The sequence below is a fragment of the Rhinoderma darwinii genome, chromosome 1 (assembly GCF_050947455.1).
Source record: "Rhinoderma darwinii isolate aRhiDar2 chromosome 1, aRhiDar2.hap1, whole genome shotgun sequence".
Classification (NCBI taxonomy): Eukaryota; Metazoa; Chordata; class Amphibia; order Anura; family Rhinodermatidae; genus Rhinoderma; species Rhinoderma darwinii.
The window spans coordinates 186735167-186752800 of NC_134687.1; the positions used below are offsets into that span (position 1 = coordinate 186735167).

Sequence of the window (17634 nt, forward strand, 5' to 3'; positions counted from 1 at the left end):
ACACGGCAGGTCAGAAAGTGGAAGGAGAGGAAAGCATCCACATTTTCAAAAAAGTAAGATCACATAACTGGGTGGGGCAGGCTCACTTGAGAAAAATCTGAATCTAGGAGCAGGTTGCAAACTGCATAACAGAGGGATTGAAAATGAAGGAAGTAATGGTGATTACAGTCTGAAACTTAGTGCGACTTTTTTTGTGTAAAAATATATATTTTTTCCATGTCAAAGGTGTCCATAGCCTTTAAATGAACTAAAGACATCAAAAAAGAAAAACGGGAGGAATGGTAACTAACTAATGGACAAAGAGCAAACTGTGTGTCTAGTTGGTACAGAGTGGGGTTTGTTACTAGGCCCTGAACATTATGGCTATATCCACTACAACAGGGGTCAGCAACCTATGGCACGATGAGTCGTAAGCCCAGAAAGTGCTCTACAGCCTAAACCTAGCCCACCTAGCCCAACACTGCCCCTTAGCTTGATTTAATGGCTGTAGGTATTGGTTTCTTCAGGGCCAGGGAGTGCAAAGCACTTGTACGATATTTCACTAAAGAAACCAGTGACGTCTGCGCACACTAGAGCAGTTAATCAAGCCAAGGTAGCGGTGTTTGGCCAGGATATAGGGGCCAGTCTAATGTACACAGTGCAATTCTATGAACGGCGGCTGTCGCCGTTAATACATGTCCCCTCATCCGTCATAAGCCACATAAGCTTTGCAAGGAGCAATAGTAACAGTTTGTGGTATATGACTTTCTTGTTGCATGGCACACAAAGTATTTCATCTTTGATTTTTTTTTTTTTTAAGTCAGCACGCCGCACAAAAAAGGTTGCCAACCCCTGAACTACAATATACATTCAATTAGATATACTGTAAGTGTAGTATACAGTAAGGTCAAGAATAATTTGGACAGTGACACAATCTTCATGATTTGGGCTCTGCACGCCACATTGGATTTGAAATGAAACAACTGAGATGCAATTGAAGTGTAGACTTTCAGGTTTAGTTCAAGAGGTTGAACAAAAATATCCTGTGAAACGTTTTGGAATTGCAACCATTTTTCTACACAGCCTCTTCATTTCAGGGGCTCAAAAGTAATTGGACAAATTAACATTACCATAAATAAATAAAAAATTTGTAATACTTTGTAGAGAATCCTTTGCAGGCAATGACTGCCTAAAGTCTGGAACCCATGGACATCACCAAATGCTGGGTTTCCTCCTTTGTGATGCTTTGCCAGGTATTTACTGCAGCTGTCTTCAGTTGTTGCTTGTTTGTGGGTCTTTCTGCCTTCAGTTTTGTCTTAAGCAAGTGAAATGCATGATCGATCGGGTTGAGATCTGGTGATTGACTTGGCCATTGCAGAATATTCCACTTTTTTGCCATAAAAAACTCCTGGGTTGCTTTTGAGATATGTTTTGAGTCATTGTCCATCTGTACTGTGAAGAGACATCCAATCAACCTTGCTGCATTTGGTTGAATCTGAGCAGAAAGTATATCCCTGAACACTTCAGAATTTATCTGGCTGCTTCTGTCTCATCACCAATAAACACTAGTGACCCAGTGCCTTTGGCAGCCACGCATGCCCATGCCATCACACTGCCTCAACCATGTTTTACAGAAGATGTGGTGTGCTTTGGATCATGTGTGGTTCCATGCCTTCTCCATACTTTCTTCCTCCCATCATTCTAGTACAGGTTGATCTTAGTTTCATCTGTCCAAAGAAAGTTGTTCCAGAACTGCACTGGCTTCTTTACATGTTGTTTGGAAAAGTCTAATCTGGGCTTTCTATTTTTGAGGCTGATTAATGGTTTGCACCTTGTGGTAAACACTCTGTATTTGCTCTCATGAAGTCTTCTCTTTATGGTAGACTTAGATACTGATACACCTACTTCCAGGAGAGTGTTCTTCACTTCGGTAGATGTTGTGAAGGTGTTTTTTTTTTTTACCATGGAAAGAATTCTGCAATCATCCACCACTGTTGTCTTCCGTAGACGTCCAGGCCTTTTGGAGTTCATGAGATCACCAGTGCGCACTTCTTTTTCAAGAATGTACCAAACTGTTGATTTGGCCACTCCTAACATTTGTGCTATCTCTCTGATAGATTTCTTCATTTTGCTCAGACTAACGATGCTCTGTTTCACTCGCATTGAGAGCTCCTTTGACGTCATGTTGTGGGTTCACGGCAATAGATGACAAATGCAAATGCCATACCTGGAATCAACTCTAGACCTTTTATCAATCAGTGTCATGCACTTCTCTCCATTCATTTACACTGCACTAGCGATATAGTTATATCGTTATGTGCAGCTACATACACAAACACTAACATTACTGTAGTGTCCTGATAATGAATATATATCACTACCAGCCTGGACGTGATGTTTATTCAGAATCCTGACACTTCTGAATCTTTTCTGTGAGATTCCAGAAAGGCAAGCATAATCTCGCGAGATTACGATGTAACTTGACATTTCAAATGAGATTACGTTTGCATTGCTGGAATCTCACAGAAAAGATTCAGAAGTGTCAGCATTCTGAATAAACATCACGTCCCGGCTGATAGTGATGTATATTCATTATCAGGACACTACAGTAATGTTAGTGTTTGCGTATGTAGCTGCCCATAACGATATAACTATATCGCTAGTGCAGTGTAAATGAATGGAGAGAAGTGCATGACGCTGATTGGTCAGCATCATACACTCCTCTGTACAACGCCCACTTGGTCTAAAGTAAAACACGCCCACTTGGGCATTAAGAAACTCATTAGCATAAAGCTAAAAATCGCTCATAAAGTGGTTTAAAATAGCTCGTTTTTCGAAATAGAAAGCATTACTGTCACCTACATTATAGAGCCGATTTCCTTATGTAGGAGATAGGGCACTTATAATGTGGTTACAGAGCCTCTTTAAGTGATGATGAATTAATGAGGGAATAGCCCATGCAGCCCATTAATTAGCTTTTGAGATAATTGTCCAATTACCTTTGGTCCCTTGAAAAGAGGCAGCTACATATTAAAGAGCTGTAATTCCTAAACCCTTCCTCAAATTAGCATGTGAATACCCTCAAATTAAAACTGAGAGTCTGCACTTTAAGCCCATATTGATTATATAACTGTATTTTCAATATATTTTGGTAAACAGCTAAAATGCCAAAACTAGGGTCACTGTCCAAATAATTCTGGACCTAACTGTATATGGTATCATTGCTATGACCATGTTTTTCTGACTTGTACATGATGGGAATTGTAGACAATGGTTTTTCTGCCAAGCATTTGATGAGCTACACATAGAACCATGGCTGGCTTTAGGAAATTATCTTTTGGCGCCCCACCCCATTATGAAAAAATGCCCCATAAAAAAGTATAATGCCCCCCACAGTATAATGTCCCATATAATGCCTCCACACAGTATAATGCTCCTTTAGTGCCCCACACACACAGTATAATGCCCCTTTAGTGCCCCCATACAGTATAATAATATTTAATAATATAATATATTATAAACCCTTTAAGGACACATTATTTTGTCCTCTAATTGTGCCCACACAGTATTTTGCCCCCTAACTGCTACACACAGTATATTGCCCCTTGCAGTACCCCTACACTGTATAATGTCCACTTAGTGGTCTCCACATAGTATAATGCCCCCCTCCCCTGACTGCCAAACACAGCCCCCTTCCTTGTAGATAGTGCCCCTGTAGGTTGTGCCATTCAGCCTCCCTGTAGACAGTGCCATAATCCCCCATCTCCCCCATGTAGACAGTACCATACATCCCCCACCACCTCCTTGTAGATAGTGCGACACAGGCCCCCTTTACATAGTGCCTCACAGGCCCCCTTGTAGGTAGTGCCACACAGCCCCCTTGTGGGGAGTGCTACACACAGGCCCCTTGTGGGTAGTACCACACACTGATTGTGGGTAGTGCCACACAGCCCCCTTGTAGGGAGTGTCACACAGCCCCCTTGTAGATAGAACCCCCCTTCCTGTACATAGTGCAACTGCAGCTCCCTGAAGGAGTGGAATCCCCCTGTGGCCGGGAATTCCGCTACTGGACGGAGCGCTTGATGTCTCTGTCCATATATGGTCAGCAGCGTCAGGGGCTTCTCCTGGAGTGGAAACCCCAGTCACAGCGTGAGCAAAGCTGTGAACGGGGATTCCGCTTCAGGAGTTGGCCCTGATGTCACTGTCCATATATGGACATAGACATCAAGCACTCCGTCCAGGAGCGGAATCCCCGGCCACATGGGGATTCTGCTCCTTCAGGGAGCTACAGTGCTGCTAGTAGATAGCAGAGCAGGGAGATACCTCCCTGCTCTGCTATAGTGTTCAATAGTATTTGTGTCCTAAGGACGCAGATACTATTGTATGTGGTGTGGCTACCACTGTAGCAGCCACAGCGGCTACTAGTAGCGCCGCCGGTGATGAAGGGGCCCGTCGCGATGGACAAAAAAGAAGCCGCTGAGTCGCTGGGCCCGGGCGCTTCTGAAACACAAGCAGGGGAAGGGAGCCAGCGCAGGTCGCACACCCCTAAGACCGGCCCTGCATAGAGCTACTGTCGATATATCTTTATTTGCCAAAACTTACAAAGACCTTACTACTGCACATTACTATAGTTTTCATTGTGTGGAAAGTTGTAAAATATATCCTTTTATTTAATGAGAAACAAAGGCATCACTTAGGAAATTATAATGCCACAATGCGACTTATGAAGTGCATTAGTAGTCAATTTTACAATAACTGTCTTTGAAAATAAAACACTTTGACACATGATGAATACTGTACCACACACACACACACACACACACACACACACACACACACACACACACACACATTACTTTTTGTCAATCTAAAAATTTTGTGGTTGCTTTAAATGTCCTTTTTTCTTTATACTGTATATGGTGGCGGCTCAAGAGTCAATATGAAATTAATAGAAACTGTACAGCTACCTTTTGCAGGTGCTTCGTAACAAAAACTTTTACAGTATATTTTATACTCACCAGATAAAAATGTACGTTTTAGCTTGTTATCGCTTCCCCCACCACCCCCAAAAAAATGAAAGCAAGACTGTTCTTAGCACTGAAGCGTTTTATAGCAGCGGTAATGTTGATATCTGTAATTTTCTCACAGGTGTGGGGTTACAATGATTTATGGGGTTACCAGTCACATTTCTGAGACTCTTTTCACAGCTCTTATTTCTGACATGCAAAGAGGCTTATGATTCTACCCCGAGCATGAATGTAAATAGGCACTGGAGCTTTCTAGTCACAATTTAATGGATGCCTTGTAAAGTAATATGTGTGCAGCACAGATTTTCTAGAGCACAAGTACCAGATTGTCTTAAGAATACTCAATTTTACAAAACTACTACATTACACTTTATCAAATGTGTGCTTTCTCATTTGACATATTTGACAATGGAAGAACCTGTCTTGGTGATGCTAGAGAGAACAAAAAAAAGAAAGTTTAGTAGGATTGGTGTTGATGCTGATAAAGTAACTTCTTCACATGACAATGACTGGTCATGTAGACTGTGCTGCTATGAGGCACAGGTGGAGAAATGAAAGAATGCTAAATTATCCCTGTATGTGGTTATAAGAAAAATGGCTACAAAGAGGGCAATGTATAGAGCTTGCCTTTTTAGCCACTTGTTTGAATAGTTAGTGTTTTAACCTATTCCCACCCTCTCCATGTAAATTAAAGGGTCCCCTTATGTCGTGTCGTGAAGGCACTGTAGCCCAAACCTGTACTGTATTTGTTCAGTTCCCTGTCACTAAAACACCTAAACACAGCGATTATATTGCCCCTTCTGCATTCGGGAAGATGCTAGGAAACCATGTGACGTCATTAAGGATGTCACAAGGATTCCCTTTACAGAAGAAGCTTGGAGGCATGCAGAAGACACCATCTGCTTCTTCTTTGCATGTCTGTGTACAAAGATTACTGGTAAGGCCCCATGCACACGACCGTAGAATTCATCCGTAATTACGGTCCGTAATTACGGACCCATTTATTTCTACTGCCCACGGACACCTTTCCGTATATTTACGGGAAGGTGTCCGTGCCGTAGAAAGGCTCTGCAAAAGACAGGACATTTCCTATTTTTTGCTCTTTACGGACCATGCTCCCGTAAACTGTATATCAGGACAGCAGGGAACACACAGATCATGTTATCCCTACTAAACATTTCCTTAGTAAACAATAAATAAATTGTACAATTACAGTAACCCCTTAGTGACCGCCAATACGTCTTTTCACGGCTGTAACTAAGGGGCCTTATTCCAATGCAGAAGCCTTTTATTGCGCATCGGAATAAGCCTGGCACAGGTGTTCCGGGAAGAGTGGGTGCTCGGCTGTCTAAAGACAGCCAGGCTCCTGCTGTAACGGCTGCAATTACAGTTAACTCTGATCACAGCCGTTTAACCCCTTAAAAACAGCGGTCTATAGTGCCGCGGCATCTAAGTGGTTTACCGAGGGAGGGGGCTCCCTCTATCACTCATCAGTGGCCTGCTAATGTGATTGCAGACCACTGATGTGTTGTCATGGCAGCCAGGGGCCTAGTAAAGTTATGTACACATATATGGTATCGCCGGACTCGTAATGATCCTAACAATTAAATTAACAAGGTTACATATTTAAACCGCAAAAACAAACTATTTCTTTAAAAAGTGTTTTTATCATGCAATATAACATTAAACATATTTTTTATTGAGTAAAACATAAAAAACCTATACATATTTGGTATCGCCGTAATCGTATAGACCCATAGAATAAAGATAAAATTTTATTTACACCGCACTGTGAACTGCGTAAATTTAAAACACTAAAAATAATGGCAGAATTGCTGTTTTTTTCTTCCATTCCCTCCAATAAAAAAGTTGAGAAAAGTTTATCAATAAACTCTATGTACCGCAAAATTGTGCCGTTTAAAATACAACTCATACCGCAAAAAACAAGCCCACAAACAGCCATGTGGACAGAAAAATAAAGTAATGGCTCTCTGAATCCGACAATGAAAAAATTGTTTGGTCATTAGGGGCTTAAACAGGCTGGTCATTACAGGGTTAATTGTAAAAAGAAAATAAATAACAATCTTAGAAAATAGAATAAAACAATTAATAAAAAAAGGAAATAAAAAATCCCTCCCCCAAAAAAAGAACACAAACTGTGTTTTGCAGGCACGTCAGGAGCTCAGACATTAACCCCTTAATGACAGGCCTGAAAAGGCCCTAATTACTGGCTAAATGTTTTTATTTTTGCCTCTATCTGTCTTTCAGCAGAATTAAATTTTTGCAGTGTGAATATATTTTTTTTTTAGATACGTCATGTAGATACCTAGTTTATGTTGGTTTTTGTTTTTATGTAATGTATGTAATGTATGTGCAATAAAATATATTTTATATTACTTTTTTTGTGGACATTTCTTTAGTATTATTTTTTTGTTTGTTAAATTTATTTTTTAATTCTGTGAAGGGATAACTTGTTAACAACTTTATTTTATACTTATATGTATTAGCATACTCTTGTATGCTAATATATTATTTTGGTGTCACTATGACACAGGCTGCTGTTAGGGAAACTAATAGTAAACCCAAACAGCAGGCTTACAAAACAGTCAGCACTGGGGTTATTTCTAGGTCCCAGGGATGACTGCAAAGGCTTCCTCTAGTCTCTGATTGGGTCAACCAGAAATCTGGTGATGTAATTAATGGGGGAGTCCCCTTTGATCATACCGCGGTCATGGACCACGGTTAACAAAGGGTTAAACAGCCGGGATTTGAGTTTACTCCGATCTCGCTGTACTCAAGAACCTTCTCTAAGTACAGGAGCTGTTAGTAACATCTCCTTCTTAGAGCATGAGCACTCAATGGAGAGCTCATAAGCCTTTTCTACAGTGACACCAAAAGACGTCGCTGTAGACTCGGGACCTGCACCCCCCCTTCAAAAGACAGTGGGTGGTCAGGAAGGTGTAAATACATTCCTGTCACACATATTTATTACCCCAAATATACAATAATTACCACCAGCCACCAATTTTTGTTCGTTCTATCTCGGCCCTATCTAATTTTGCGTCTTTGTTAAAAAAAAATCTTTACATGGATACTTATTAATCATGTACAGAGGCTCCATCTAAACGTAATGGAGGGACATGTATGTAAAACCAGGATATTTTTTCTCGCACTATAGTGACGTCAAACATTACACAATGTACATATATTTGTCGGGCAGGGGTTCCCACAAAGTGCAGTACGATTACGACGTGGTGATAGTCATGTAACTGCCGGGTGCCAGCTGTATGTTACAGCTGACACCCTAAAGTAAAGGCAAGGCCCGGAGATAGCCTCCGATCCAGCCGATTAACCCCCTCAGATGCTGCGTTCAATAGAGATCGCAGCATCTGAGGGATTTTTATCCACCGGCACACCAGCAACGTTTGGGTTGCCGGTGACTGCAATGGCAACCGGAGGCCTAATACTGGCTTCCCGGTCTGCCAGCAACGGAAGCCTCCCATGCCCTGCTCAGAGACGGGGCCTAAAAGGCTTCCGGTACCAATAGCAAGATAGCGCTAACTCAGCTTCCGGCTCAGAAGCTGAGCAGGTGTCATCAGCAGTGGCTGTTTGCTGTATGTTACAGCGAACACCCCGTTGTAATGGCAGGAACCGGAGCTAGCTCCGATCCCTGCCATTAACCCATTAGATGCAGTGATCAAAAGCGGTCGCTGCATCTTAATGGTTTGTAGCAAAACAATGGCCTCCTGGTTTGCCCTTACATCTGCCATTACACCTGGAGGTGGAGCCTGATCGGCTTGTTGTCAGTGAACAACTGACAGTTCTAATACATTGCACTACATAGGTAGTGTAATGTATTTGAACTACAATCAAACAGTTGGACCTTCAAGTTCCCTAGTGGGACTAAAAAAAATTGTACAAAAACAAAAGTTTAAAAAAAGTAAAAATAAAAGTTGTAAAAAATAAAATTTAAATTTCCAGTAATAAAATAAAACAAAATTGCCCTTTTTCGTTTATCAAGTCATTTATTAGTGAAAAAAAAATCATAAACCATGCATATTTGGTATCGCCGCCTCCATAATGACCTGAACTATAAAAATATTATGTTATTTATCCTGCGCAGTGAACGCCGTAAAAAAAAAACTAAAAAAACATTGCCAGAATTGCTGTATTTTGCTCACTTTGGCTTCCAAAAATTAAAATAAAAAGTGATCAAAAAGTCGCATGTATCCAAATATGGTACCTATAAAAACTATAGCTTGTCTCGAAAACAACATGGCGACAGAAAAAATAAATTCTTTTTACAAAAGTAATTTTATTGTGCAAAAAGTTGTAAAACATTAAAAAGTGCTATAAATTTGGTATCGCCGGAATCGTACTGACCCGCAGAATAAAGTTAACATGTCATTTATGAAGCGTGGTGAACGCTATATAAAAAAAACAATGCCAGAATTGCTGGTTTTTGGTCACCTTGCCTCACAAAAAAAGCATAAAAAGTGATCAAAAAGTCGCATTTAACCAAAAATGGTAAAAATAATAACTACAGCTCGTCCTGCAAAAAAAACATCCCTCATACCACGTCTATGAAAAAATAAAATAAGTTAAGGCTCCAATAAGTCAGGAAAGGATTGCTTCACAGCGTACCACACATCAGCGTACCTCACATCTATGGATTATTTTACTCCATTATTATACCACCTGACTATGCCCCTGATGTACTCCGCACAACTTACATATGCCCCCACATTATAAACTGAAATACCAGTAAAACTCCAAACAAAACGACTACCAAAACTACTATCCACGCTCCAAAAGCCAAATTGCGCTTCCTCCCTTCTGAATCATAGTGTGCCCAAACAGCAGTTTACTTCCACATGTATGGCATCGCCAAACCAGGGAGAACCATTTTAACATGGGGTGTGTGTCTCCAGTGGCACAAGCTGGGCACAACATATTTGCCACTGAAATGGAATATCTAGGGAAAAATTGCTATTTTTACTTTGCACCATCCGCAGCGCAATCATTTATGGAAAAGACCTGCAGGGTGAAAATGCTCACTACACCTCTTAATAAATGCCTTGAGGGGTGTAGTTTGCAAAATGGGGTCACTCCTCAGGAGTTTATTTTATTATTTCACATCAGAGCCTCTGCAATTGTGAACCAATACTTTGTGAATCGCCAAATTAGGCCTCAATTTCGCATGGTACTTTCACTCCTGTGCCCTGTCGATTGTTCAGGCAAAAGATTAGGGCCACATGTAGGGTGTTTCTAAAACCGGGAAACACAGCATAATAATTAGAGAGCTGTCTTTTCATGGTGGCACACATATTGGCATATCTATGGAAAAATTCCCATTTTCACTCTGCAACATCGAGTGCACACTAATTTCTGGAAAACACCTGTGGGGTTAACATGCTCACAACACCCCTAGGTAAATGCATTGAGGGGTTTCCAAAATGGGGTCACTTATGGGGGGTTTCCACTGTTTACCCTACTGATCCCTACTGTGTGCCCAAACAGCCGTTTATGACAACATATGAAGTATTTCCGTACTCTGGAGAAGTTGCTTTACAAATGTTGGGGTTCTTTTTTTCCTTTAGAAAATGAAAAATTTTGAGCTAAAGCTTGATTTTATTGAAAACATTTTTTTTTTTTATTTTCACTGCCCAATTCTAATAAAAACTATGAAACGCCTGTGGGGCCAAACTTTTTGGTAGTTTCCACTGTACTGGTACCTCAGGGGTTTTGGAAATGTGACATGGTGCCGAGGAACCAATCCAGCAAACTCTGCTCTCCAAAAGCCAAATGGCGCTCCTTCCCTTCTAAGCCTTGCCGCGTGCCGAAACAGCAGTTTATGACCACATATTTACATACTCTGTAATTACATACTCTGGAGAAGTTGCTTTACAAAGTTGGGGGGCTTTTTCTTCTTTATTCCTTGTGGAAATTGTTGTTTTTTTTTAGATAAAACGACATCTTATTGGAAAAATGGAGAAAAAATTATTTTCACGCCCAAATTCTATAAAACACCTGTGGGTTCAAAATGCTCACTACACCCCTAGATACATTCTTTAAGGGGTGTAGTTTCCAAAATTGGGTCTTTTTTGGGTTGCTTCCTTTGTTTTGGCACCACAAGACCTCTTCAAACCTGACATGGTGCCTAAAATATAATCTAATAAAAAGAAGGCCCCAAAATCCACTAGGTGCTCCTTTGCTTCTGAGGCCTGTGTTTCAGCCGATTACCCCACTAGGGCCAAATGTGGGATATTTCTAAAAACTGCAGAATCTGGGCAATAAATATTGAGTTGCGTTTCTCTTGTAAAAACCCTCTTGGTGTTACAGAAAAAAAAAATGAATTAAAAATGAATTTCTGCAAAAACAACCTTAAATTTGTAAATTTCACCTCCACATTGCTTTAATTCTTGTGAAACGCCTAAAGGGTTAAGAAAGTTTATAAATTCTGTTTTGAATACTTTGAGGTGCAGTTTTTAAAATTGGGTGATTTATAAGGAATTTCTAATATATAAAGCCCACAAAGCCACTTCAGAATTGAACTGGTCCCTGAAATTTTTTTCTGGAAAACGTGAGAAATTGCTGCTAAAGTTCTAAGCCTTGTAACGTCCTAGAAAAATAAAAGGACTTTCAAAAAATGATGCAAACATAAAGTAGACATTTGGGAAATGTTAACTAGAAACTATTTTGTGTGGTATTACTATCGGTTTTACAAGCAGATACATTTAAATTGAGAAAAATGCACATTTTTGCAAATTTTTTAAAACTTTTGGTGTTTCTCACAAATAAATATTCAAGTTATCGACTACATTTTTTCACTAACATAAAGTCCAATATATCATGAGAAAACAATCTCAGAATCGCTTGGATAGGTAAAAGCATTCCAAAGTTATTACCACATAAAGTGACACATGTCAGATTTTAAAAATAAGGCTCTGTCAGGAAGGTCAAAAGTGGCCACAGTGGGAAGGGGTTAAAGTCTTTCTTTTTTATCATGGTTTCTCATTGACACAATAAAGAGTATATTCATACGTGGAAGATTTGTTGCAGACATTTCTGCAAGTCCCTTTCAAATGAATGGGACAGTTACAGACATTTTTGCCACAAATCTGCCACAAAGACTGGGTTCCCACAGTGCAGATTTTCTGCAGATTTTGCATATATTTTTTAAGCCAAAACCAGGTTCGGAACTTAAACAAAATAAATATATAACGAAAGCCCTTATAGGTCTGCTCTCCTGGATTAAATTCCGTTTTTGGCTTACAAAATGCAGGCAAAATCTGCAGCAAATATGCACTGTGGGAACCCAGTCAATGGGTATGTTCCTACAGGCAGGATATTCTGCAGATTTTCTGCAAAGGAAAATCTGCAGCGAAATCTTAAAGAAACGCAGAAAAATCAGTCACCGAAATCTTCAGCAAATAGTGCGTTTTTGCTGTCTATATCGCTGCGGAAAGAGAACATAGCTACGGAAATCATTGTGGATTTTCCGCAGCCTATATAGTTTGAAGCATTGATTGGAGCAGACTTTATGTGCACCTGCAGATTTCCAGTGGTTTCTAAATAGTTTCCGCTGCATAAACACAGCGCAAACTGCAACTAAACTCAACTTGAGTATTTTAGCGCAGAATTCAAGTCTATGGCCCAAACATGCAGAATCTCCGCTCAGACTACGCAGCATAAATTGACTTGCAGCGAATTTGAAAGCCGCTCCGTAGAACCCTTTCTGCACATCTTTTCTGCTTTGTTTTCTGCAGCGTGTGGCTGGGATTTGCAGAAATCGTATAAATTTTGCTGTTGTAAATGCTGCGGAATTTCTGAACAGAATTCCGTGTCGGAAATTCCGCAGCGTATCCTGTCTGTGGGAACATACCTTAAGGCTAAGTTCACACAGAGTGGATACGCTGCGTAAAGGTGGCCGCAGGGAATTGTGGCCGAAAAACCGCATCATATTGTGGTGCAGTTTTTCGCCCCGAAATGTCCGTTGCGGAAAACTGTAGAATGATGCTTCATTCCAGGAGACCGATGCACCCTGTAATTGGCTGCAGGGGTCACATGGGATGAAACCCAGGAGGCCGGCATGCAGAACGTCAGAGGTAAGTATAAGGTTTTTTTTTTCTAAGTTGCATTTTTCGTAATTGCTGCGATTCCGCCGCAAAAGTCGCAAAACTTGACTGTTTGTTGCGGGTTTTAGGTCCCCATTAAATTCAATGGGGAAATCCCACAACAAAATAGCGGCAATTCCGCAAACACAAATGACATGCTGCGGCTTAAAAAAACGCACCGCAGGTCGATTTGTGTGTGGAATCTACGCATATCACGTAAGCAGCATGTGGATGAGATTTCTTGAAATCACCTCCACTTCTGTTACTGTATTATGATGCGGATTTTCCACAACAAAACACATTGCTGAAAATCTGCAGTATTTACGCCACGTGTGGACTAGCCCTAAGGGTGGTCTCACACAGAGAAATCTAAAATAAAACATCACTGCAGTTTTTAATGCAGTTTTTTTTAGCCAAACCCAGAAGTGGCTCCAGCAAGAAGGAGAAGTACAAGTTCTTCCTTTATATTTCCCATTCCTTTTGTATCCACTCCTGGCTTGGGCTAAAAAAAAATGCATCAAATACTAGAATGGCATTTTTCCAAAAATTACTGTATGTGAATCAACCCTGAGGCCCCCTGCACACATAGTGGATTTGTTGAGGATTTTTCATCCGAAAATGCTAGCAGGAAAATCCGCAGAAGACTGTTGCAGGCAAGTGGATGAGATTTAAAAAATCTCATCCACATGCTGCTGAAAATTTTCCGCACACGGATCAGAGCATAATGCTCATTCTGTTCTGAATATTTACTGCGGAGTCCACGTGTGAACTCACCCTTGCTGAGAAACAAATTAAAAGTTTTATTTGCATTCAGATTGATTTTACTAGAGTTTACCATACTGTAATTAAACATAGAAAGATGTAAAGCGTCGTCTGGTTGTACCCTACTTATAAAAAGCAAACATCAATTCACTTCCCTGCACAGAGAGTCACTAAATCTTAGATCATTTACAATGTATAATGTTAGAGAATATAGTAATATATCAGTTGAGAAATTTTTGTTCATGAATAATGACTCGATTGAATTTTTTGTAGCTTTCTGCTGTCACTGATTTATATATACATGCCAGACTCTAAATTCCAAGTAAAGTCCACATTTTCAGAAGTCAGGAGTCCTACAAAGTGGTCACAGAATAGGCAGATGAATAATGTCTAGTTTGGATGGACTAGGGTGTGGCACTGAGTGAATCTGAGATTTTCTCGCACATTTTTATCAGATTTGTAATGAACTGCATAAGTATTTTGTGTGTGGTTTAACCAAAGTTTTGTCATATTTTGAATACGTTTTGTCCATAATTAGATTCTGCCACATGCTAACTCTGCAAGAACAGGTCTAAAATGCAGCTTTACTTGCTTTAGGTTCTATTCTTGTTTATAGCTTACTAGATAATTTATTTCAGTGATATGACAATACTATTTTTCGAGTGTTTTACAGGTCTGGCTAAATATTCCCAAATATTTGGAATGTTCTGACTATAGACACAGCTGAGACAGTTTTAGATCTCCATTAGTCGACTACATGACAGCAGCAGTGGACCTGCTGCTTAGGCCTCATGTACACGACCGTAGCCGTGTGCACGGCCCGTAATTCGGGCACGGACGGCCGCGGAGTGTCATCCGAGGGCTGCCCGCAAATCATGGACCGTACACACATTGATTTCAGTGAACCAGGTCCGCATAGTGACATGTCCTATCTTTGCGGTCCGGGCTCCCGACCAATACACGGATCGTGGAAACCACGGGCATGTGCATGGGCCCATAGAAATGAATGGGTCCGCAATTCACCCGCAGATTTGGGGCCTTAGAGAATTGAGAAGTCCTGCAGCAGTTGGCTATGTAGTGTCAAATAGCTCAGTTTTTAAAACACAGTTTCCCTTTAGGCGAAATTCACACGAAGGTGTGCGTTTTTCGCGCGGAAAAAATGCAGCGTTCCGTGTGTCATAAGTGTTTGGTGCGTGGCTGCGTGATTTTCATGCATATGCCATCCTTATGACACGCGGTTTTGATGCTTAGAAACTGCAATGAATGTGGTGTTTTTTTTTTCCTTCATTTATTTTACAACTGTAGCGCGAATCATGCCCGGCACACGGAACTGCGTCCGTGTGCCGTGCGCGGTTTTCACACACCCATTGACTTCAATGGGTGCGTGATGCGCGAAAAACGCTCAAGTATAGGACATGTCGTTAGTTTTACGAAGCGGACACACGCTGTGTGAAAATCACAGACTGTATGAACGGCCCCATTGAGTTACATAGATCCGTGCGACACGCGTGATTTTCACGCGCATATCACGGACGTGAAACACGTTCGTGTAAATAAGGCCTCATTTGCATTTTTTTCTGTTCCATTAGGCCATGTTCAGACGTGGCGTCATTTTTCCATTGCAAATGTTGGTGCAGATTTGGGGAAATTACGCAACGAATCTGCACCAACATCTGCATATTTGACACATCACAGCGAACTTGCCACAGATTTCAGTTTTTGCATTGCAAAAATCTGAAATCTGCAGTGTAATTCCACTTCTTCTCCGCAATAGAAAGAGCATGCTGCGGAGGGGAAATTCTGCACTGCAGCCTAATTTCCGCACAGTTATTTTCTGCAAAGTCTGAACTAAGTTTCCTAAAAATGTATAGAAAGAAATGAAAAAAACGGCTGCTGCAGAATTCCACTGCGGACTGTCCGCAGCGTAATTCAACTGCAATTCCGCCACTTCTGAATGTGCCCTAAGGCCTTATTTACACGAGCGTGTTAAACGTCCATGTGATGGCCGTTGAAACAACTGTCGTCCCACGGACCTTTGTTATTCAACGTGGCCGTTCACACAGCCTATGTTTCAATGGACCGTGTGAAGGGTCGTTGAGAAAATAGGACATGTCCTATTTTTTCACGCATGATGCATCCCTCCATAGACTCTCATCAATGGGGGATGCGAGACATCGCGTCCCGCAGCGCAGAGCACGGATGCACCTCGGACGAGAAAAACTACAGTTTTTCACGTCCGAGATGCGCCACACTCGTGTAAATAAGGCCTTGGGGTAAGGATATGATCATCTAGGAGTAACAAATCCACCTCCTGTCTTAGAGAGTAAGCAATGAGGTGATGGATTTTGTAGAGACATGAAATGACAGTGTAGCTGCAAAATGTAATGTTGTCCTTATGCTTGTCTGTTGCTTGTGTACATTGTGTACTATCAAACTTTTAGAGGCAATAAAGCGGGCTGCAGCAACACTTTCAAATTAACATTAACAATAGCAGCCAAAGTGGCAGTAATAATCACCCAGACTAATAATACAGTTATCTACTCATGATTCCTGTATTGCTCCTCCATTGGCCAATTTCTACTTCTCCAACAGTCTTATGATTATAATTTACTAACAGCTCAGACATCAATAAGAAACTATATGAGACATAAGGAGAGATTCCAGAGTTTCTCATTAGTGTTTAACTTCATAGAAATAAAAAAAAAATATCCTGAGGAATTCAAGATAAAGAATCTGTTCACATCTGCGTTGGGGTCCCGTTCTGACGTTCCGTCTGAGCTTTCCGTGAGAATGGGATCCTGAGCAGACACAAACTTACACAGACGGAAACCAGAGGTGATTTCAATGGTGACGGATCCGCTGCCCGTGGTTTCCGTTTGTCACTGTTGTCGACTACGCTATTGCTTCCGGCAAAATGACGGGTCCAGTGCACAACAGAGACAAACGGAAACCACGGGCACCGGATCCGTCACCATTAAAATCAATGGTGATGGAAACGGAAACCTCTGATTTCCATCTGTGTCAGTTTGTATCTGCTCAGGGACCCCAACGCAGATGTGAACAGTGCCTAATGCTTCCAAAATAGGTTTATCAGACACATTTGTATGGAAAAAAAACATGTTATTAATAACAAGAAAACACAATTATTATGTGCAGTGTGGAATCTAGTAATATTTTGGTTTGTGAAGTATTGTGAGTGATTACTCCTGTAAAGTAAGAAAGCATCAGCATTTGCTAATCTCTCGAAGTGCATCATAAACAATGCATCTGTCAGGGTTCAAACCTGGAGCCTCCTGTGTCCCAACCACTAGGTTTTCCAGTTCAACCACTGGTGAAGTGGGCAGCCCCAGTGCTGCATTTAATGTCTAGCTACTCTTGATTTCTGCTACCCCTTGTCTTGAATAGTCTCACCATTGTGACTCCTATAAACGCCTGGACCTTGCAGAACCTCCTTGCCAGATTATTTACCTTCCTGCTTGTGATCTATTTCCTCTCTGCCTTGTGTTATTACCAATTGCTGTTTATCTGTGTACCGAACTTGGAATGTTTCCTGACCACATCTCTGCCTCATGTAACTACCTATTGCTATGTATCTGTGTACCGAACCTGGATTGTTACTTGATTTTGCTTGCTGATTGCACCCTTCAGCCTGATCGCTTCAGCCACTGAACTCCGAATCTGCCACAGTCTTTGACAGAATAGTCTTGTCCAATATGGAGACCACTGGAACAAGTCCTTTGAAGACAAAA

The 17634-nt window shown here is 41.0% G+C and overlaps 1 protein-coding gene across 3 annotated transcripts in view; it reads right to left on the minus strand.

Annotated features, from left to right (window-relative positions):
* The window catches only part of BMPR1B (bone morphogenetic protein receptor type 1B), a 555987-nt gene that overhangs the window by 391847 nt on the left and 146506 nt on the right, over window positions 1-17634 (minus strand). The window lies entirely within an intron of this gene.